The following is a 24,529-nucleotide window of genomic DNA, read 5'->3' on the forward strand; positions in this document are numbered from 1 at the left end:
TGTCGTCGTCGTTGTCGTCGTCGTCGTCGTCGTCGTCGTCGTCGTCGTCGTCGTCGTCGTCGTCGTCGTCGTCGTCGTCGTCGTCGTCGTCGTCGTCGTCGTCGTCGTCGTCGTCGTCGTCGTCGTCGTCGTCGTCGTCGTCGTCGTCGTCGTCGTCGTCGTCGTCGTCGATAGTAGAGTGTCTGTTTCGGCCAGCACGAGAAAATCCGCTGCGTTCTCATCGGTGCAATTCTAACGCAACGCCACCGCGCAGATCCATAGCTACTTAGCTAGTTCCAGCAGCAGTTCCCTTCTAATCGGAAGTAATCATTTGATAAACTGCTTGGCGATCGTCGATAGGCCGTGACACACATACACGCACAAAAGCAAATAAACACGCAGTAAAAACAACCACAGAGCATTCACGAAAGCTGTGAACTGACCACTCTGCGTGCAGGGCAAATTTAGCGGAAAATGTGGCCACCGTATGCTATAGTAGAGCATCAGTCACGAACATATCGTAAGTCTAAGCCACAATCGCATTGTAGAAATAACATACCATTATCTAGAATAAGAGAAAGGCGAACGGGCCGCGTAGTGGTTGTAGTAGACGTTTTGATTGAAAAGAGGGGACGTTTGTCGCTTCTTCCGTTCTACGTACAGCAGCGACAGTAGTGCGTCTGGGGCAGGCGTGTTAACGCCAATTCCGCTCGGTCGCTCTGTGTTTGTCGGTTGTCACGTTTTTGGCTGCGGTATCTCTGAAACAACTGTTACAGCTTATAGGGCCAGGACCGTTGAAGCTATCCATCTTGCTGTCCCTAGTCCAAGCCTGCCTGCTCTGTTAGAGCGTAAGATTCAGACTAACAATTGCACTGAGAATTCGGTTCCCTGTAGTTAGGTGGTATCGGAAATGACATATCCATACATTTAGCAATACTCTACGTAGATTTACTAATTTCATCTACGCGAAGAGGCTATTTTGTATCGGTGGTGGAGATGATCATACTGGCGATTGCTTGTTCATCTGATTTTTTGCGCGTTTTGATTGCTTCGAGTTGGACAAGACAAATATACTATAAAAGTGTGTGAAAATACGCTTTGAAACTTTTCTAAATCTTTCCATGGGCCAATTAGAGATTCTGACAGGTCCATTAAACCTAAGCTATTAGATTAAGCCGCTCCTTTTATCCGGGCTATAATTAGCAAACATCGCTTTCTTCTGTGAAGGCCACAAAAAGATAGCTTTGGGCCCGCTCGGCCTGTTGTTCTAAACCTTAAGTGGACACGTGCGACTTTGCGAAGTTTTACAAGCTAGCTCCAAGCTTGCTGGCCATTTTATGACTGTTTAGTAAGCAAAAGTTCATTTCACAAGCACTATTTTTTTGCTTGGTAGAGCATCGTCTTTAAATTCACAACCTTATTGAGCAAATAATTTTTAGCCTACTCCTACACCGGAAAACTACCGTTAGAAACAGCGTTAATTTGTGCCGAGAGACCATTGTTTACCTTTAGAAACAACAATATGGAGGAATTGTCTATCCCGTCTCTTTAATTGACAACCAAAGCCTATTAGAACTAGTAATAGAGATGATACCAAGGTTGATTATTATTCGTACATTTTTAAAAGCCACGATGGGACATAGAAATTCACGTTCCCTTAATATTCTAATGGCAAGCGTGCGGCAAAATAAACACATAAAAATAGAGAGTGTGTACATATCAGAGGTGCGAATATTTTAGAAGTCACATGAAAGGCCCATAAATGTGGGCTATATGTCGTGATGATCCATCTTGTCAGGAAACTCGGTAGCGTCAATTCATTGTTGGCGGGAAGCCTTATTCCTCTTCTTCTTAATTTCATTTTATACTATCATAAAAAAAGAACAGGTAATACACTTATGTGTACATATATGTCCGCATGCGCCCAAAATAGGCTTCGGCCACTTCTCTTTAACTAACAACTACATGCATGAGTAATATGCCAAAAAAAAAAAAGTTTTTTTATACACTTTAGCCCCGTTTTGATTCTTTGCCAGCTTAGGTCGAATGGCAATACCTGGCCCGTGCAGATTCTGATGTGGTGATAGGAATAGAGACTGAAGCCCAATACATTTACATATGCACTAAATCCAAATAGATAATAACCCTATTTGTTTATAGCCTCTATATTTTGAAATGTGTGCTTGTTGATGGCCGGCTTAGAATATAACGCGTGTTATTTTATATAATTTTTTTAAGGAAGATCCCTTTTTCCTGTAATAGCTATTGCTGTCGTTCTACCTTCATAATTATTTTGTTCAGCTCATGGGATGTTATCTTGAGTTATGCGTCTGAAAATTGATGTATAGGGGATTAAAATGGCGCATTCAGTCATTTTCACTTGTACTTAGTTGAGGTCAGAAAACTGCTGAAAGAAGCAATCCAGACACCGAGCTGAGCATGGCGTGTATCGGTGCAATCCAAAGCTGAGAGTACGCTGTACTCTTGTTAAAGTTGAAATGTTTATGTTCGACCTAAACAACGCCTGCCACTGACTTTTTCTGCTCGATAGGGATCACTTCAGGTCACCTTTGAAACACGATAATTTTTAGGTCATCCTATATTTTGTCGTACGAAACTAGAAACAAACAAACGATGATAATAACAACACTATACTGCACAACGCCAATTGAGCCTTACGTCCGTTCGCGAATTTTTCGACACAGGAGTATACGTAGCACAAGTATTGTCAAACCATTGTGACACAGCCGAACGCTATAGGGCGGCAGTTTTGCCGTGTTTATTATTAATTTGGCAGAAAATAAAGGTTACGATATTTTTGTATGGTTTCCTCCTATTTTCTGTGAAGCATACCCGTAAGCATTTGCTGTTGCAAGCTGCCTGTTTACGTTAATGTTTCGTGGTTTCAGACAAGAATTTCAAACATGGCGGATTACCAGTTGGTTTCCTCATGGCTAAATCTGTTTGTTTCTCTACCTGTTAGTTGGATTCAGCCAACTGTTTCTGTGTTCTAAGCCGTCCGGCAGCGCGCGAACGTTTGACGTTATGTTTGAACTACTGTGTTCCTTGTTTTGATGATACTGCTATCTCTGGTTTGCATCTTTGAAAGTGGCAGTATTCTCACTTTGTTCTTTCTAGTGTCCTGTACATGAATCTTTTTTTTTTTTTTTTTGTTGTATTTTGTTAGACCTTGCCTAAGTTAACCTTCTGTCATCACCGTGTAAACGCAGTCGCCCCAAGCAACATCGCTAGACCACGCATCAAGATTAGTCCATCCAGTTTATGACACTTCAGTAGCGTTTTTTTTTTGCTTTTTTTTTTTCTTGTTATCTTTTGCCCATATTTTGCACTTTTGCCGATAGTTCTTGTCGGTTGCTGTCGAAACAACTAGCGCTACAATGGTTGATTTTAACCCCACACTGATCTAACGGTCAAAAGGCAGCTGGATTCGATAGAAATCTGATCGAGCAATCAAATAGGTGTTCATTATAATTTGCAGTCTCGCTGAATTCTACTACCCCTCAATTTTCTTCAAGGGAAACCAAGTAACGTTGTAACGTTTCGTACCCCTCCAAAGGTTTCACTTCGATTTTCGATGGGTTCGTTACTCGTTGGCAAATCTAGTAAGAACCAGTGTCTTCATGTACGAGCTGAACACTGGCTAGAAACGGTTGCATCACGCCTCCTGCTACCACCATTTCAATCGTTTCAGCTGCTTAATAAGCTCAGAAATAATAACTGAAATTACTATTCAGCCATTTGCATAGAAGCGAATCAATGGATTACTGAAGAAAATAGGTTCTTCGTCAGCTGGACAATGCAGGGTGACTCTTCAATTAAAATCAAACCAACCGGGCCGAAGCCAGTTGCAGCTGTTAATGGCGGCTTGCAGGTGGATCAGTGTGACGGACACAAACCACTGTTTCCGCAGCGCACAAAAAGTAAAAGCGAGAACGATCAAGAGGCTAAAAAGCCATCAGAAAAAAATTCACAGGCGAAGAAATTTAAGCATAGAGGACACCAGTAATGCGAAAAATACGTAAGGCCAAAAGACAAAATTCAATAGCAAAAAAAGCATAGGACGCCTGCGGAACGTTACTGCTGCTAACCAGCCGTGCTCACCGCCTGTGAATTCTCTCTGTTTATAGAATACCTGTCGCGAAAACCGCAACATGCAGCCGCAGTCATGCACGACGCAGTCTTCTCGTATTTGTCCAGATAGTCTAATACAGGGTAAAACAGACAAAAAAAAAAACACTAACATTTAATACACTAACTGTTACCGACGTGCGCTAAGGTAAAGAGACACGTTCTCACGGGTGTAGATCCGGAAAATACGCCTTCGACAGAAGTGCGTGTCAACTCCGAACGCTGCGCGTGATTTTGTCCGGCACTGATATTTTTCTTTTCCACCAACAGTGATGGGTTTCGTTGTGTTGCCAACTAAATTATCGATCGAAGGTCAAAGTATGCCGATATCAATAGGCGACGCTATGGGGACACGCTTGTTACAGCTGGCCATCGGACACCCGCATCGAAAAAAGTGGATTCGGCAACAGGATCACTGCAACAAACTAAAGTGACTTTAATCATACTAAGAAAATATCGAATGAAGTGATTCCCTGGCGATACTAGCAATTACTATGGACAATTCGCATGGTTAGTATCTCTCCTTATCGGGGGATATCGATGCGTGTCTGTGAATATATACATATGTATATGGAAAAGATCGCAAAATGCCAGGATCTTATTTGCAACTGATCGATTTAATTGTTTCGTAAATACAGAATGTCGCTTGCCGAAAAGAATTGTCAAAGGTTAAGTGCGTCACTTGCAGGTAAACTTCTGTCGGCTCTAACCCATTTCGAAATGAGGGGCACTTGGGCAAGCGTGCGCTGCCGTACTTGACGTATTGCTGAGCGACAGAACCTTGTTATTACGATTTTGTTTTTGGAAACACACATGGGTAAACAGGGTTCCGATGACAATAGTAAAAATTATTCACAATACGATGTTCGTGGCTTTGGCTATACTTCAGCGATATATTTTACGTACGAGTAAACCGCAGATCTGTATTTCGCTCATGTTTTTTTTAATGCGAATCACCGCGAAAAGTGCAAATACACATAAAATGAAAATTATTGTTATTGGAAAAACCTAAAGTCTATATAAAATATGTCTACTAAGATCAAAGAATAATTTATTGTTGATATACCGCAGACACTTCGGCATTGAACAGGCCTTTAAATACATTACTCAGAGTAGCCGGCCGCTGCGTATGTTATTTTCAACACTCGGTGCTTTATAAGGTGTAGAGAAACAGGAAGTTGCTTACAGTAACCTAATATAGTTCTATGAAAGAAGAGACTCAGTAGTGTTTCCCCTTATCTTTAAAAAATGCACCGCAAGACGAAACCAGTAACGTCACGCTCATTCGTAAGAACACTCACACATAAACCCTGTAACAAAAATAACGTAAGGCAACAAGCTATAAATAGTCAATAGGAATGAAATTTAAGGCGGACTGAAGTCATCACTTCAAGGGTTCGCCGTCAGATTAGGCATGAAGCCGTGTGATTCAATGCAACAGTGACTTAGAAGACCATTTTCCTCCATCGTATAGATAATAGCAATGTAATGCCGGGATTTGCTGCCACATACTAACTAATTCTTCCTATATGCCTACTGATAAATGTCTACTAATTAACGCAAGATATTTAGACGTAAAGCGTTAAGAGCACAGTTATACTACATCACCATTTAGGTGCTACTATTACCTGGAAACACTGCGGCCGAAACAAGCGCCATCATCGACGGTACGCGCAACACCCGCTATGGTACCATCATACATTTATTATCACAGTCACACACAATACGGCCCGCCCACATCTGACTATACATATAACTGTATATGCAGCTCAATATTTGTTAACGCGTTTGTTTTCTAGTACTTCGTCAATATCAACACCGTTGCTGGGTCGGCGCCACGATTAGTTGGCTCTGTGGCATCTTGAGCGTAGGGGCATTTTCGGTGCATTGCCCTGTCCTTGTCAACTAGCTCTCATCCCTTGCAATCACCGTTGTCGACACATACAACAGTTATCCTTCTTCGATCCGTTCATATATCAGTCTGTAGGTACAATTACGCTGACCCTGAGTTGCCGCGCCATATCGCTTTATTAATATGAACGAGCAGACAAATAAACTGTTGCTGATAATGATGACGACGACGACGATTTTGTTGTTGACGCTGGACCCAGTTGTGAAGCCGGTATTATTATTAGAGCAATAATTTACTGCTAGGAGCAGAATTTTCCCGGCGGATGGCGTCGCTGATGTGTATGTCGACGGAGACAATTATAACACAGGTCATCGCGATTGACAAGATGTCTACAACGGTAATAGTAATTATTTTGATGAAAGTCAAGATAGGCAGCAGGGGTGGATCGTTGTGTTGGGGGAGCGCTTCTTCACCTTCTCTGCTCGTCTAGGTAAGTAGCCTTGCCGAGGAATCCCGTGTAGGCGCGAGCCTGAGAGGCAGTCATCTCGACTTTGCGATACTTGCATAGTATCATCCTAAAAACTTGCAGACGTGCCTCATAGTCTCAGCTGTAGGATTGTTCGTTATCGATCCATTTACCCAGTTACTTACCTAAAGTATTACTGTGGATGAGGGTAAACGATGCCTATAACAAATGGTAATGACAATGGTAAATACTTCACTTGCATTTCGCATAAGCGGGCTGCTGTGCGGTATGGACATTTGATTCAAAATATCAATTGTGTTTTAAGACACCATTTCTAGCTCTCATACCGCGGATATCCCTATATAATTTAATAACTCTTATCTATGAGACCGTGCGTGAGCCGAAGCCGCCTTGTCCAACCTCACTTATTGATGCACACTATGCAGTTACCCGGTATTTATGAATGCAGGGCAACTACATAGCCTGTGCCCCTTTAAAATTTCTAATTTCTCCATGTGTCACTTCCAAACGTATGCGCTTACTGGTACACAGTAAGAGTTTGGCAGAATCCTAGTCAACGCGGACATCGACTACCGTATCGTTGTGATTTACGATGACGCAAGCGGGTCGTAAGCAAATATAGGTAAAAGTAGAGGGTACATTTATGTGTAGGTGTGGGATTGTATATGCGCGTTGTCTTCATTACTGTGTGTGTTTATGTGTATTATAATTCGATTTGCCTCTTGGCTTTCAGATAGGACATTAAGATAAATCTTCAAATTCAGCTGTGTCTGTTGAACGCCATCTTGTCACCGCCAAAGGGATCCGGATCGCAAAGAATCTTCAATAAATTTGAAGCCTTCTACGTTTTTAGTTACATTTTTGCTTCGCTGATGTTACCATTATCTGTCACTGTCCAACGATTCGCCCCTTGCCGGACCACTGTGCCGTTGCTCTGTTGTGGTCCCAATGTTGATTTGTCGTCACGCCATCCTCATCACCATCGGGCCAAATCGCTATCGCTTCGACTTCTATTGCAGCAACGTTACGATCGAATCCCATCTATATCGATGTCAACGTATACCATATATATTGTATTTAGACATAGCTACGTGGAGCGAATCGATTGTCGTTATTTAGTTCTTATTTTCTTTTTGATGCTGGCCGCTGGGTCGCGCGTTAGACGCGCGTACCTGGGATGGGCGTCCAGTGAGATGAGTGAAGTAGTCGCCGCGACCGTTCAAATAGAGACAACTCTGCCACCAAACATGGCCGCCTCAGCTGTTCCTACGGCAACAATGAGCAATCTAATGAAAGGCGCTTGTTACTGAAGAAATCGATGTAAAAATTCATAGTTATCATTTCAAATCGTTGTTCTTATCGCCTTTCCCAGTTACCAAGGCTTCGTCGATACCGATAGACCATAGCCAGTTTGATTTTCCCCCTCCCTTCTATCAACTTGGTGCCGGCCGGCCTAGTCAGGACAGCACCTAATCAACTACATCTTATATAACTAATACAACTAAACAGATATCCCCACTCGACATGTTTGACCAGACTCGAAAAAAGGCACACCACAGAAATTACCTGTACGGATCGGGAGTTGATGCCCCCGGCTGACGTTTGTGGCTTATATTTCGCTTATTACACTGCCTTACAATTGCTGCCAGCGATTTGCTGGTATCAGCGATAAGCGGCGGCTGCGGTATTAAACAGTGCACGACAAGCGATCGATGATGAATGACTTGATAACAGCCGAGACGATATCTGATAGACATATTATATAATACAAAGTAGGGCAAACGTCATCCGACAGTTTGGAAAAACGCGGTTGTCTGCATATATATTTACGGAGCAAATGCCTCTTTGTATTAATAAAACTAGAGTTTTCAGTGTTAGTAGAGCAGTTCCGTTGTAAAGATTAAATTATGGCAAGAGACGCTTTTTACTGTTAGAAGACATCTGGACTGGTTATGAAATTTCCGATCTAATAAAGTTATAATGTTACGACGATTGATTGGCATTGCCTTGTCATACTGAAGGGAACTATCGTTTCTGTGACACCTATTGGGGCACGTAAGAAATTGATCCCGCGTCTACAAAGCAGCGCACTAGCTAGAGGAACGGGGTAAAGGATCAGTGTTGAATAAGCATGATTATCAGTACTGTATTATGTAATAAGTAGACAAAAAGGATCCCCGTATTAGACTAATGCAGGTGGTAAGAGTATCAAGGTCAGATCGTAACCACTCCTTTACGTCTGTGAAGTGGCTGAGCGTTAGTTTGCGACACATCGCGCCCATCTATTGTAATCTGGAATATGCAAATATATATTGTTACGGCAAGTACCAAAGATATATTGAATCCTAGATACTACTGCCGCTATTACTATGTAAAAACGAGACACACAGCCAATAAATTGCATTTGTGTCGGTGTTAGTGCGTATGATGGTGGCAAACCGTACAAGATAAGAACTCTTCGAGGGTCTCTGACCCCGATGCATGTTCTAGGCCAGGAAAGTAATGGCTCAGTTTGGAGTTTGTCGAAATTCATAACCTAGAGAGTGAAACGCAAGCACTCGGACCTTTGTTTCTATTCTAGGAGAACCTGCAATTGAAAAGGCGATAGGTAGGTTAGAGAGAATGCTCAATATGGATAGTCACCCTAGCGAAAGGAAATTCGGTTTGAACAAGCAGAACAAGCGCCACGTGGTGTTCTTAGGAGAGTACAACCTCGCTGCAACAAATTTTGACCGGCTCTCAGCTGGCTGTTATCACAGGTTTGAAGGTCTGATATTTCGAAAGAAAAATCGATGGACTGTCCTAAATCGCGTGTTGACGTACATACGCGAATGTTACGATGCGTATTAATAATAGTACTATTTATGTTGCTATTGTCACATAAGGTCTGGGTGTAAAGCGGATAAGTCGGTATTAGAGCGTTGTCACTATAAATATATATATATATATATATGTATATATGAAATCTTTGTCTGTTAGAAGAACCATTCCTGACAATCATGTTTATTCAACCAAAAAGGATTTCTTGTTTGATCCGCAAAAAAAAAGTGCAAAAAAAAAGAGTTAAAGTCTGGGTTGGGTTGGGTAGCAGAGCAAAAGTTCCAAAAAAAAAATTATTATTATAGTTTAGTTCTAGTCAGTTTGCGAAAATGACGCATCGTTTTTCATTTAAAAAAAAAGAACAAACTTTCTACGAACTACTACGAACGATGAATAAATGCATGTACGTTACGACAAGCAGACCATCTGTCCCAGCTGAGGTGCCGCGCATCACATATGTCAACCCAAATTACATTTGTACGTGAAAGCTTTGCAACCCATCGCCAGAATTAGCGCCCAAAAACGCACCCATGGATTCATGTATTCTGTTACTGATGGACATTAAATGACACTGGAATAAGTCTTGAGAAAGGTATCAAACTATCGTATATCCAGTTCTGTCCAGAAGTTGACAATTTGCTAAATCAGCGAAAATAATTGTGATCTTATTGATCATTTCATATGGTGGCAGTTCCCGGACGTCCATTGCACTTATGATACGGCTCAGCATTGACCGAAACCCCAGGTAGCCTATCTTACGAACCAAATAAATGTGGGTATTTCTAACTTACGATAGATAAGTTTCCGGTCCCATACGGTTTCTGGCAACAGTTGACCAAGCTAGGAAGCGATTACTAAAGATAATAATAGTAATATTATTACTATTATGATTTTATTTCCGCCTTCTAGAGATGACCAGTAGGCTGTCACGAGATGGCGCAGTCACCATCGTAGTTGCTACCGACGACATGTGCTAAAGAAAATAGCGTCTAGGGAATAACGGTTCTTCAGTAACCGTTACGTCGCCCGCAAAACCAGCACCTCGCGGTCTTATTCATAGCGCCTAATGTCGCGGTGCTCGATGTCTTAATATCGTTCCTGCCAGGCAGAATTTTACATTCAAAACTGAACACCGCTCGAATCGAATCGACAAGATACACTGCCAGCAAAGTTCGTGCACCATTATAAACAAACACAACAAGGTATAGAAACAGGATAATGTTCGACGAGTCCGCATGATCACCGATTAGCTATAAATAATATATCTATATTCGAATAAAAACCAAGCAGACGTTATTCGGAGGCAAAGCTTCTCTTAACAAACTAACGGACGATATAGCTTACGCGCTCCGAATCGCCTGCGATACCGTAACCTAAATTGCCTGCCGCGATCGACAGTTAGATGAGCGTCGTGCTTATCGTCGCTTATCAACGACCATCCTCTTCTATTTTCTATTGAATCATCGTTTGCCCTTTTGGGCGTCCGAGAACATTGGGGCAATTTGTATTTCAATATGATCCGACAACGGCCAAAGGTGGGTGCTGAATACAGCACGATCGTATAATCTATGCTAGAAACGTGCAAAGAGGTATCTGGGCTACAGTTGCTGCGTGAGTTTACTATGCGTTTGATACTGGACGAACAAACTGAGAAACCCGGCCCACAGGATCGGTTAAAGGCTGCTTGCTCTCATGACAGCCTAGCCCCCATTGGCAGCAATAATCAAGAAGGTGGTAATATTCTAACCGGACAGGGGTAGTTGGATTTACGTAATAACAGAGCATGTTTTCGTGCGGACCTTGTAGTGTAATGAAATTCATTGCTTTCGCTAGCTAATAGTGGGCGATGGGCGGATGTCTATGGGAAGAAGGCTCAATGCAGTTAATGCAAAACACGAAGTGTACAGGACTGGGTTGAACCTGTGTCCTGATAGCCTACTGACCTGCCAATCCGACAAGCTGCCATAATATTTATGATGTTATATTACATACGGTTTTCCTTCCGTAACGAATTGCGCTTACTTAAAGTAAATGCTTTCAATTTATTTTTTTGCTTGTTCTTTTCTTTGTGACGGAAAACGTCCTGAGTGAAACCGTGTTGGAAATTTCCATTTCAAATACGTATAATATCTTTTGTCGTTCTGGACAAAGTCCCACCAAACATTACACCTACATGTCACGTATATATTATATTTCTACTAGCGAAGTTACCGGATACGGTACGTTGTCGGTCCAGCCACGATGTGGCCTAGTCCTGTCAAACGAATGAATTCACGGTCTCGGCATAACGTTGGTTGGCCAGTAGCCCCGCTTGTTTGTCTCTCAGATCAATCGTACTATATACAGCCGAGCCCAAGTTGCCGGACCCTGAACAATAAAATATTAGCGGCAGTTTAAAACATCGATGGCAAAGCAACAGTGCTGCTTTCGACTAAGCCTCCTTGGATAGAAATGCTAGTAAGTATTGCTGCTAAAGTCTCATTGGAGTATAGTAATAAGGCGATCATGGCAATACACCAAGGCGTCGACCATTCCTAACCGTGAGAAGACGACGTGGTGACGCTTTTCGGATACGTAAATACAGGCTGAACGCTTTCACCCTGCCTTCAGCTGCCTCAGATTTCTAGCCTCAAGTTAGTGCAACGCCGTTACGGTTTTAGTGGCAGTGAACCTTCACGAACAATAATCGTAATAATAATAGTAACACTAAGTATCTACTGATATAATCAGACTTCTCCGAGTTCTGTAAGCTTCCTTCGATGGCAGTAATCGCAACGTTGGAACATACGCAAAAATCCAAATTAGCGTTTATGTGGCCGTCTGCGACTATGGGAACGCGGCTTACTAGCCACGACTACAAAATACGCTAAGCAGCAGTAACATCGTCTACCAGAAGACTATTAAAAAATACGACGATTAGAAACATGTTTGAAAGGAAACACGAAGGGTAGGCCATGTTAATGTAGATTCGGCTAACCAGAATAGTCGTCCCTATAAATAGTTGCGCTTTTTTTCATTTCAGCCGAAATAGCTTGAATGAATAGCTAATTGACAATGAAACGTCTGTTTTTTTTTCGTCGACGTTTTTGGAACGGTTAAACCAATTTAAGGTCAATTCAACTTCGTCTTATGCTGTAACAGTAAGCGACGCGAGTACGTACGCATTTCGTGGCATTAATTTCGGTCCAGAAAGAACGATATTTTTTTAAATAACTAATATAGAAATAAGTAATAGAAAAAGTTCTAGCGTCGTTGCCTCTAAGTAGATCTTACTAAAAACGAAACTGACGGCGTGGGCACTGATCAATAATCAATTAATAGTTGTGTATTTCTTGGCGTTTTTCAACCTGGAAGGATCGAAAACAGGGTTGCCAGAGGTCAGGAACACATGACGCCGAACGAAAGGATGTCTTCGTTTTGTTGTTCTCAGAAAAAGCTCTTGCTGACTTTCATAGCAGCGGACGTTAAATCTTCGTAAACGCTTCGAGGGGTCGGATCCACTACTAAGTTCAAGTTAATCGCCAAGGGCGCATCCGAACGGCACAGTCGTCAAAGTTTCTGTTTGCGGCTTTCTAATTAGTTGTGAAGCCCTTACAGCAACCTTATTACCGTGTGCCAGTTATGACCGCATAGCGGTCGCAACGCGATAAACTTTCGATTTTGGGAAACCACAGAAGTTTATAACCTCGTTGGGAGTTCGACGGGCTAATAACGATTCCTTTTTCATTGGCTTAACATAAAGGCAAACCGTTCGGCCCTTTTTTGCCGCCCTATAGCTTTATTAGCAATTGGTTTATGACCTTGGCAATGTTGTCACTGTTGAGGTTTGCCAGTGACACACGATTCTAAGGCACGTACCCACTAAAACTAACCCGACATAATCCCATTGGTGATCTAATCTTAGCTAGGCTTAATTTTAGACCGGTTTTCGGCCTAAACGCTAGTCATGAATGCAATCCCGTTGCGCCTGCTACCCTGTTTGTTTGAATCATTTCATAACGCTGCTGTATTATCCAACGACCTGTCTGATCAATTCGATCACGTTAGTTACCCTAATTTAAATATCCTACTATCGTATTGCGAAAAGTATACCGTACTTCAGTGTTAATAACTTCGTATCCCCGTAAGCCATCATCGCGCTGCCTTTGAAGGCATTGATATTTCACAAATTGCCTGGATCAATCGTACCATATAGCGTGCTACTGCTGGAAGTACGCGATATGTGATTTTTCGAATTTTGACAAAATTAAACAAAGCCAATTGACGTTTGATGTCTCACAAATTCTGTATTGTGGTTGAGAAAAGTGGCCAAAGATATAATTTATCTTTGGAAAAACATTTTCCAGAGACATGTCATAAGTTAGGCCATATTTTTTCCAGCCAACCCCACGTCCAAAACGACGTTATTAAGACCTTTTTCGGGGTGACCGTATATATATATATACAGTACGTGCAGATACATACATATTGTTCTACTCTAACTAATGGCGAGATTTTCAATGCTGTACTGAAATACAAGTATCCATGTTGGGGCAAACAAAGCATTAAGGCATGCATATTCAGCTAGGTAGATAAGTTTGCCTACAGTTATATCGGTGTTCATCCCGTTTCAGTGTGGACATTTTTACGTATGGGACGAACCGTTTTGGATCTATAATCTGTGCTAAGGATCTAGCTAAAAGCGCAAGTAAGTAGAGCCGGATAAATTAGGTCAAAATTGAGCAAGGTTAGAGGAGAGAAAGCCGTTGAAATAAAAATCTTAACCTTTACCTGTCGCCGTAATGGTCCAGTGCTATCATGTTTGTCTAACTAGATTCGATAGAGGATTTCAGTTTCATGCAGTAAAATCCGAAACATTTCCTTAACTGGACCTAATAATAGACATCTTTGTCTCCGCTCAGAATATTATAGGTGTTCTAAGCTATGTATTAGTTCACGTTCGTGGGCAATGCATAGCTGAGCACGTAGGGCAAAACCATTTGCTATTTAAGTCTGATGCTCGTATCGGTACTCTCATATGTGTAACGTTTCTAACCGATCAGGGAACGGTGTTCACGCTCGGTTGTTTCGTAGTGCCCAATTCTCAGGTGTGCACCTATCTTTATACACAGCCACTGGTAGATAAGTACAAACTGGTAAACTAGAAATTCTATGCAGACCGCTGTTTCAAGCGCGAACGCCAATAAACCAGTAGCGTTTTATATAGCACTAATAATCTATAGGCATCTGCGAAGACCGTTTCGGGCCTAGTATTGTTTTAACCTCAATACAGTCAACATGGAAGCCGCATGACTACTGAAGTAGCTGGGCGGTAGCTCGTACTTTATAATTAGCTCAGTGTCGTTTGTAGAGGTATGGAACTGTTCAAGTTAGCTGGCTATAATTACTTTTCAAAATGGACATTTCATTGATTTTTGTCGGAGCTAATTATAGAATTTGCTATTTATCTCAAATGATCTGCAAGGTCACGGGGTTTAACGCTAACGAAATAGTGGTCCCGTTAAAATATAGTTGATTATATGTTAGCTCTAGTTGGTTAGCAGGTGACACGTTATGGTTTTATTGTCAGTGGCATTGCGAAATGAGTTATAAAAGTCGAACCTGTCGTGTTAGCAAGCCGGAAACTGTATATACCATATTAGTAAATATATACATATAGGGCAACCACACGGAAGGCCTCGACCTGAAGTGCGCAAACGGTTCTATCTAGAGAAGCGGTTTGCTACCGAACATCTAGACATAAATAGAAGACTCATTTAGAACTCTTATCTATCGCTCGATGCCTTTGGATCAGTTAGTTTTCTCCTTCATGTAATCGTTCGTAATGGCAATTCATTACATTGCCCCATATGTCTATGACGTATGTCGTTTAACAAATCTTAACGTTTTGAGGTGTTGCCATTAGGAGAACCTTGCTTTTAAGTCAGTCACGGAAACACGGAAAGATTAGGACTAATTTAAATAAGCTTAAGTAGACAACAATACATCGTAAATAGGCGTTTCCGCCAGACGCTTTAGCTATGGTATCGGTTTGATTTGTCTTAATTCAAAGACCTTCGACACGACTTTCCTCACGCTATTTTCCGCTACCACACGGCGCCATTTTCCGGAAGCTACGAAGCCTGCTGTACAAACACACTGTACAGGTGCGAATCTTACGATATGTTCTCCTACATGTGCCCGAAAGGCTACAGATAACATTCACTGTTTGGGAACGAATAGGCCATTCGGTAGAATACTGGACTGGACTATAGCTATGTTTGTATGGGCTATAGCATTCATTATGAATGCTCTCGATTGAAATAATTTAAAAAGGTCAAGCGGATTAACCGTTGTTTCTATGCCCCCCCCCACCCTCCCCCCCGAAAAAAAACGAGAAACATTAATTAGAGGAGACTGTTGTAGTAGAGCTGACAAATTGAAAACCGTATTCGTTGAAGGGTGCCGTGCTTTGACGGGCCTCTAGCATAGCGAATATAGACTACGGCTTAAGTCCCTGTTTCCTGACAGGTCTTTATTTCAAGAAGTCTATGCTTTGTTGAGTCATAGGCGTGCTAATTCCAATCGATATCAACTAAACGCCAAGTGACATTTATAACTACAGTCATTTCTCACGGGCTTTAAAGATATGCTTTGTTGTATCCATGAGTAATGTTCATTTCTATGAAGAGGAGGTTTTTTGTTGCGGTAAATTGAACAGGGTAAACCCACACATGCAATTCTAGCATGTTAACGCTATGGAGAACATGTACGTACGTATTTATGATTTGTCATTATTCATTTTTATGAGCGTCCTGTGTTCGCCAGCTTTACTTCAGTTACATTTGTTTGGGAAGCCAAGCTATGGGCAATTGTATTCCTATTACGTGTTCCTTAGCATAGCGATAGAAAATAGTCGATCTGGTGTCTTTTTCTATAGTCGAGCATCGTTAGCCGACCCGTGGCCTTTAATACACGACCGGATCGAGCGCGTTTACTTTCCGTTCTATTGGGTCGCACATAACGGCCCATAAGTGTGAATCAAATCGATAGGCTCAAACGGCATTTGTTCCTTCTGCCCTGCAGCGCTGTGACTGAAAATTGAACAGAAAACGCAAGCCTACGTTAACTGTCAGTGGCAAATGCAATAGGAGTTATGAACGGTACCGTTCGTATATTCTATCAGTCTCCATTTCCTAGTTTTTTCGATGGTCATAGCCACCTTTAAGTGATGTGATCGGTAAATGCCGCCCAGCACACATTGACAATGGGGTCCGTTCAATTGATAAATCGCTTGTTTACCATCTTGCCCTTACCAAATCGTTATTGAATACAAATGTGATTTACCGTATTGGCCGCATGCGCCGTTCAAAGCCATTTAGGATGGGCCGTTTCCGCGAAGACGATATGAGTCGAGCCTTTTTCTTAACGTACACAATTTTGTTTTGTCCAAATACGTTTATTTAATTGATATCCGCATAAAAGCTACGCTCCATCCATCGAAAGTGTTCAGCAACAAAGAGGGGCGACTATTGTCCGAAAGTTGCTTTAATTTCCGTCAACGCGTTCTAGTCGGAGGATTGCCTTACCTTTCCCGATAAAGATTTCTTTCGAAGCGACCGATCGAAATTTTTCACGCTATTGAGCTGCTACAACAACAGCTCATAGATTTCTTACAACATTTCTACCGCGTTATATACATATATATATAGTTTTAATTTAACCTTCAATAATATTATTATATGTTACTGCTCGGGTCTAGGAGCGTTGTAGTAGGCAATCTATTGGCAATGCCGGTGCAATAATCCGTGTGTTGTTTTTTTGTTTATCGTTTGGTAAGCGTTATCAGAGCAGAGAATATTGAATGAGATGATAATCGTCAGTATCTATATTAAGTAGCGAACGTTATAGTTAATGCACAGAAGACATTAGGCTAAGTTTTTTTTTTTACATATTCCCTATATACTCATAGAATCTACCGTCTTGTAATTGGCAGTAGCCCTTCTACATGAGTGAACTAGAAATGAGCTAGGGATGAACACCTAGAAAACCTCTAGTGTACTATGGTTTGAATTTAATGAAAGCTAGGAATAACAATAGTAGAAGTTCCACAAAAGCAACAATAACTAGCTAATTGTTGTTTATTTATTTAGCTGACTGTTAGTCAAGGTATTCAAATAGCCTAATATATGGCCTCAATTCCTCAGGGTCGACGCCGTTGAAAATTATGCCATCGAACCGGAAGATCGCTCTGAAATTATGATGCCCGATAATCATGCAATCGAAAGTGATTCTTCACCGTCCTATTGTCTCGGTGACTCTTTCTGTTGGTGATACTAAATGCCCCAAGATGTGATGGCCTCCATTGGTTTAACTTTACTTAATAGATACTAAAAAATGACTTGATCCAGTCTAAATTACAGATAGACATAAGTGAAGTGTTTCTTTTTCTACCGGATCTTCATAAAGGCTATTGTGTGAATGCCCCGCTCCGCTGTTATTACTTCTCAGATAACCTTCAAAGCGTGCACTTAGCGATATGCATATGGGCCTTTGAAAAAGAATGAAAGTTTCCTACACGGATCATATCCGAACTTCAGTGTACCACAATGTACGTTCAAATAAATGTTTCGTATTTTAGGTCCGATATTGCCTTTAAACACCGCTACATACACGGTTTACAGGTGACTTTTATGGTTACTATGCATGCGTTAAGGCAGCATACACAATTCCGATGGGATATGCTAGCCGTTATTTGTAGGCCTAAGCCGTAACGATTCTCGATTGCACTCTAAATCTATGGGTTTTAGTGGAGGAAGCGCCGACTAAGTATTCTGTAACGAGTTAAGCACTGAGCAATCTGAAGTCGTCGTCTTCACGTCATTGTCCCCTGCCATCGTCGTTGTTCCTCTACAGTGTATTTTCTAAACGGGACAAGTAGGGACTGCATCAAGCGTGCTTTTCTCTATTGTTGGTGCTCAATGGCGCAAGGTCGCTCAGCCTTCTGCGGTCTATTTCAATGGTATTGGTATCAGAAGGGCTATGGCAAAACCATACTTTGGACCGTATCGAATTATTATACTGAACCCTGTTCATGTCGCACTCGGGTAGAATAGGTCAAATACAATTATTATTATTATAGCCTGTCTTTTTGTGGACTTGCTGTAAGGGACTATCATTCAGCTTACCTTTTTCACAATCGACTATTGGCGGTATGGCTTTTTGCGTACACACAAAGTAGAACCCACTTGGTTTTGGGACGCCAGCTTAGTTGCACAGTCAGAGTACATCCGATAATGCCTCACACAATATACAGAACAAGTTCATCAAACGGTTTGCTTTTAATCGACGTTACTCCATTTTACTTGCTAAAGCAATAGTGTCTATGGCCACACAATCACTTGCTACTTCTGTTTGTCTTCAAAGCTAACGGCATTTAACTCCTGCGTATCTGTTAGAGACTGCTGCATACATACTTGTCGCACATTTGGCACATCTCGGGCGTTCGCATGCACCAAAGCAGCAAGCCTCTTAGTTCGCTATTGCTTTACGTGCGCCCAAGATCATCAGGATACCCTATCGGACCAAACTGGCCTGTCGACCGGAAGCACGCCCGAATGTTTGAAAAGGCACGACAGATATACAACACTAGTTACCGTTAGTTTGTTGGCCTCTTCTTGTCAAGCTATCACTATCGCGGAACAGTTATTCTAATCTTCGACTCAGTCGGTTCGCGGGGTTGCGTTTGAAGCGTTTCAGTGTCCGATTAACTGATAAACTCAAAAAAGCCGAAGACCTTTCTATCGTTGTCCACTTATCCGCACCATTAATCTAGATGACGTATTTCTCTTTCATTCTGTAGTTATGTATCTATATTATTATGCGGTGTCAAGTTTGTTCTCCGCGCGCCCACCCAGCGCTTAGCTACCTCCGCTACACACAATACTGTTCCTGGCGATCGGAATTCTGCCAACGAGTTCGCTTAAAATACTATATTAGACGCATTACTTGTATTAGGAGTTTTTAATTAGTAGTCTGACTCAATCTATAGAGGCAATCCTTTCTTCGCTGCAGGTTTCACAGCTCAGAAGATTATGTCGCAGCGTGTCATCCACTGCATACAAGCCACGTGCTATTAGCGCTCTCCGTTCATATTCTAGGGAACTGATGCGAAGTAATCGTTGTTAATTCGTTCAAAGCGTTTGCGTGCATGCTTCTCTATCCGTATCTATGCTTTGGGTTGGAATGATGACACGCGCACGAGATGACGACGTCGCCGGCGTCTGGTCTGTCGATCCATTCGAGTCACTGCTGACTACTAAAAGCAAGCCTTCACGCGATCGGCAAGCGTTCCTTACATCAGCAGGCCGGCAAGTCGACTACGGCGAGGGCTAGCGGCGAGAATGAGTGAAAAGGTTCGCTGCTAACAAAACGAAGAAGGGGTAAACGGACCGGGGGTTTGGGGAGAGACTTGAGGACCAAACGGGACTTTATGGGGTTTTCGTCCGAGGCGTTAGAGAGCGAGGAGGAATACGTTTCCGCTGGTACTGAAGCCGTGAGCAGTTGCTCGCCGTGTTGAGCCTAGGACAGAGACATTTTGTTCATTTTGATGAGACAGATCGAACGGACTATTATGGCAGACTTCAGGTGCTGGACGGCAGCTGAGTGAACAACTGATCTTTTCGTGACACTCAGCCACCCTACCGAGTTATCGGAGAAATCAGCCGCGTCGACCTGTTCGTATGACGCTTGAGCGATTTATGAAGCGATAGCCGAATGCGTGCAGCGAGTTCGGAAACGAAGTGTGTTTGGGCAGACCCAACTTTTTGCACACATATTTCAACATGATAATGTTAAATGCAAAGACACCAGCAGATATCATTCATGTCTCTCTCAGTGCATAACGACGACCTTTGCGCGGCCGCCGCTGAAGGCCGGCGCGTTTTTTTGGCAGCATTTTTCGTTCGGATTTTATTCTTGCACGGTTATCACATTGCTGGCTAATCGTGGGGTTTTCTGATGTCACGGTGGTTCGCTCTCCTATAGTTGGTACGAGAAACTGAGCCAAATAAAAGACAAAGAACTGCTTTTGCCATAACATCAAAGCAAATCATCGAAAAGATCAGGCTAGGGCAAACAAACCATTAGTCAGTGCCTAAAACACGTGTGTCTATGGATGCATTCTAGACAAAGGGTCCTGCCTTACCTCGGTCTAATTATATATAAATATATTACTGAAGGTGAACCAATGAATGTGCAGCAGTATGGTCTCTACTTTATCATAGAATGAGTTACTTGTTTGAGCGCCTCTGCTTTCCGATTAAACTATTCTGGGTATTCAATCAGCTATATTTATGCAAGTCTTGACTTCACGTCAAAAATCGAGACGTCAGTTGGTTGATTGATTGATGTCTTCAGGTGGACGTACTTACGTTCCTTTGGATTAGGTGTACCGCGTATGGAAAAAAACAACAAAATCAACAAGAAGCTCATAAGCGAAGAATAACTGACTGTCGAATATAAAATAACCTAGGTTCTTCTCGCTGCCAAAAAAATCTTGAAACTATGTACACTAGTATATTATGTATAGTGTAAATTTATCAATAACAAATATGATCCGTCATTTTGGCAGACAGGGCTCAACAGGTTTTCGGAAGCTAGTTTCGATTTCACATTATTATTGATAACGTAGACTAATGTGAAGTTACTATCCCTACAAGTTCAATTAGACAGCTTTCACCTATTAAACCGACCAAGCGAACTATTTTCCATAAAATTTGAAAAAAATGTTTGTTCTCTCAACATGTCTGTGTAATCTATTTCGATCTCATCCGCGTTTTATATTCTGTGCACACATGAATTCCCTTCACGCCTGACATAATCAACCACACAGATAAGGCAATGAAAAATACAAATAAAAATCACCCCGAATATAAATAGTAACTGAAAGATAGTTCTAAAGCCAATATTCACTGATTATGGCCCGCTTCTATCCGTCGACCTGTCTAATAATAGCCAGCTTAATGACACTAGCGTAACACTGATCATATACTTTACATATACTTGCAGTAGTTGTACGTGCAGATTTATAGTAGCGGTCGTGGCAGCGTCGCCGACGCCGCCCTCTGTGTCGTCTATTAAACACCATTTTTAGCAAGCTTCAGAATATCTAAAAGACATGCGTCTATTTCTGGCCAGTTGTTCGCTTCGCGCTTATTATTGCCAGACCAGCCGCCTTTCGTTGTTACCCTTTTCTACTGTGTGTCTGTGTGCGCGTGTGCGTGTGCGTCTGTCTGTCTGTCTGTCTGTCTGTCTGTCTGTCTGTCTGTTCGTCCGTCCGTTCGTCCGTCCGTCTGCCTGCCTGCCTGCCTGCCTGTTGATCCCATGCTTGGTAGCAACAAGAACAACATCAAAAATGGTAAAACAATAATTGCAATAAGAAACACGCCATTAATCTACCACCTGCACCAGCCGCCGGTATTGCCACGTGTGGATGCAGGCATAATCCTTCACTGGCAGCGGCCGAAGCGGTCGAAGCAGCCGCGCCGCTATTGGCAACAACGTTTAACTGCAACAGCTGTAATCTTAAGCCCTCGGGCGCCGGCTGTCTACCCACTGGTTACTACTCGAAGGTAAATAGATAGGTGGCTAAATGAATGGACGAAGCTAAAACTGCAACACACTCTCAGATCGCTTCATTCAGCGTTCACCTTCATTATAACGCTGGAGTGATGATAATCGACCGGCAATAGCAGTGAAGAGACTGTAACGGACGCGAGGCCGCTGCACTGAAATCGGGGGCAAATTCGTGTTGGCCTGCTTTTACTGACTTGAAACAGAAGTCGAAGACGTCGGTACGCCGATCACAGATTATTCACAGCGGCGCTTGCCGAGCGCCGGTAAGAGATTAGCGTCAGTGGCGACCGTCGACTGGCTAACCTCGACGAGCGTCCAGTTAATTTATTTGTATACGATATGCACAAATATATTTCGATATAGATGTCTTGGGGCATTTTTATGAGGCGGCGGCGGCTGGTTTTCGTAGATCGCGCAACTTAATATATCTATGGTAGATTTGTTTGTGTACAGTCGCTTTACTTTTATAAGCAGCTCTGTGATAATCGTTGATTGGATGAATCTTAATATTCATCGGGAAAGAGATCGCTAATAGGATATAGCTTTAGTAATTCTAATCCGATCATCTATGTAAGGACACACGCTAAAATTTTATGCTGATATATCTGATTATCTTGTTGGATATAATCGTTGCATGATGTTTAGGTAGATATGTTACTAGCTTTTATTTGCTACGGTACAATACGATCGGGAAGGCATAATTGGTGGCCTAGGAACACTTCAGCAGGCACGTAACTAAATACTTACATTAGGCAAACTTAAACAAGGGAGAGTAAATTTGCAGAAATGCGCTATTGAATCATAGAATAATATCTGAGTAGATATGATCCTCTGGGAAGATTCTATACTACGTGAAATGTAAATATGCCTTACAGGCTGTGTCAGAAGTCATAACATTGGATCCTTTCGGTAAAAAATCGGTCGATCTAGTATAAATTGTCGTCCGATTGTCGCACAATGTTCGCTGGGCTGAGATGGGACTGTTTTGGGTAGATGCATTGCAAAATACATCGTTCAGCTTTAACACGGGGTGAAAGCCCGTCAGCTGCAGATGCTCTCCGGAAACTCTGTAATATCGTAGAGTAGGACTAAAGTCAAATAACATTTGCGCATATAGGGCTTTTCCTGTTCGTTATTACTTCTTTTAATCGCATTCTACTTATCTTCCTCTAATTTATCCTGACTTGAATCATTGGTTAACACCGATGAACCGCATGTTTATCTAGTTAACCATAATATACAAATTTGAATTAATTCCGTTCATATTTTTTCGAAATTAAGCTATGTTTAAGAGACGGTATGATGTGGGTTGAGATACTTTTGATGGAGGAGGGGTTTGGAGCCCGCCTCGTGTGTTACAGTCACTATCACGCTTACACTGCAGTTTCGGTTCTATAGTGGTCATATTATCCTGGGTGGTAAGTAGTCCACACCACGAATGAATCGAATACTGAGAAGTAAGGAACATGGCAATCTTTTTCTCAGAGACTAGACTCGATTGAAGATCTTTGCCACGATAGTCTGGCTGACCCTTCCCTTATACTAGCCTTTTCAGATCTTCTCTTCTGTTGTTTTATCCTGCTCAAAAACGTCTCTCAACCTTGTTTTCTATATATGTATATATACAACGCTTTGTTTAAAAATAATGGAGACGCTCTTTCCACACTGCTACGTATTTTTGCAGTTGTGCCGATTGAGAAAAACGCTTCTTTAGCGCTTTTCCTTTACACTTATGACAGCGTTTTTTTCCAAGACTCAGAACGCTTCGAATTCGATCGTCGAACAAGCGTCAACTTCGGCAATATTATTTAAACATCTTTTTTGTATTGCGTCATAACGCTGCCTTTTTAGACTTTTCTTTAGTTTTAGGAAAAAGTTGCAGGAGCTAGGCCCGGTGATTACGGGTCTAGGGCCCACGTATCGAGTCTTTTGCAAGAATCACTGTACGCGGGCTGAAGTGTGGGCCAGTGCATTGTCGTAACGGCGAACCCAAAACTTGTTAGGCCATAGTTAAGGTCTTTTGCATTGGATAGAATCGTTCAATCCCCTTAAAGCTTTTTGATTGTGCTTCCAGGTCAATACGAGATCGAACGGCATGAATTCGTATTAAACGACTCCCTGACGGTCGAAAAACCTGTACGAAGCAACCGGTGTTTGGATCTTGATAGTGCGACCTTCTTCGATCTGGGTTTGTCTTCGAGCCGATACTCGGAAGTCACACGCCCAGATCTAGTAATTACGAATTGAAGTAACTTCGACTCTTCCGGAAGTGCCAAAAAATTTACTGACATAATTTTTCAGGGAGCTATTCTACAATCAACGTGACTATGAGCCTTTTGACGCCTAAGCAACCAGTAAAAACGATTTGACATGGACGCACTAAGGTCTCTATGCTCATTTTTGAGCAAAGGGTTATACGTAAAGGGTATCTTAAAAAAGGTACGCACTTTAATTGGACCATTCTTTTCTTGACAGAACAGAGACGGGTGGCAATTGCTTAGATTTACTACAACAATCTGCTTTACCACGCATTGGGATTTCGGTGAAAACGACAATTTTTATTTCCAGCAGGACGGAGCACCTGCACATTATTAGCGTGACGACTATCTATGCCAGAAAACCAACGA

General features: G+C 42.1%; 2 protein-coding genes and 1 long non-coding RNA gene across 3 annotated transcripts in view; 1 reads left to right on the forward strand and 2 right to left on the reverse strand.

The window, feature by feature from the left end:
* The window catches only part of LOC111266352 (uncharacterized), a 14,128-nt gene extending 5,665 nt beyond the window's left edge, over window positions 1-8,463 (forward strand). Inside the window, exon 3 of the long non-coding RNA XR_002684046.2 lies at window positions 7,201-8,463. This is a non-coding gene — a long non-coding RNA (uncharacterized LOC111266352). The remainder of the gene's footprint in view (window positions 1-7,200) is intronic.
* The window catches only part of LOC111266348 (prestin), a 105,962-nt gene extending 86,399 nt beyond the window's left edge, over window positions 1-19,563 (reverse strand). Inside the window, exon 1 of the mRNA XM_022843773.2 lies at window positions 18,455-19,563. The gene's annotated coding sequence lies outside the window, so the exon portion shown is untranslated. The remainder of the gene's footprint in view (window positions 1-18,454) is intronic.
* LOC111266350 (uncharacterized) overlaps window positions 15,788-24,529 on the reverse strand; it is a 28,486-nt gene continuing 19,744 nt past the window's right edge. Inside the window, exon 7 of the mRNA XM_022843791.2 lies at window positions 15,788-16,360. The gene's annotated coding sequence lies outside the window, so the exon portion shown is untranslated. The remainder of the gene's footprint in view (window positions 16,361-24,529) is intronic.

Source organism: Varroa jacobsoni, unplaced genomic scaffold (assembly GCF_002532875.2).
Source record: "Varroa jacobsoni isolate VJ856 unplaced genomic scaffold, vjacob_1.0 scaffold_1076, whole genome shotgun sequence".
Lineage (NCBI taxonomy): Eukaryota > Metazoa > Arthropoda > Arachnida > Mesostigmata > Varroidae > Varroa > Varroa jacobsoni.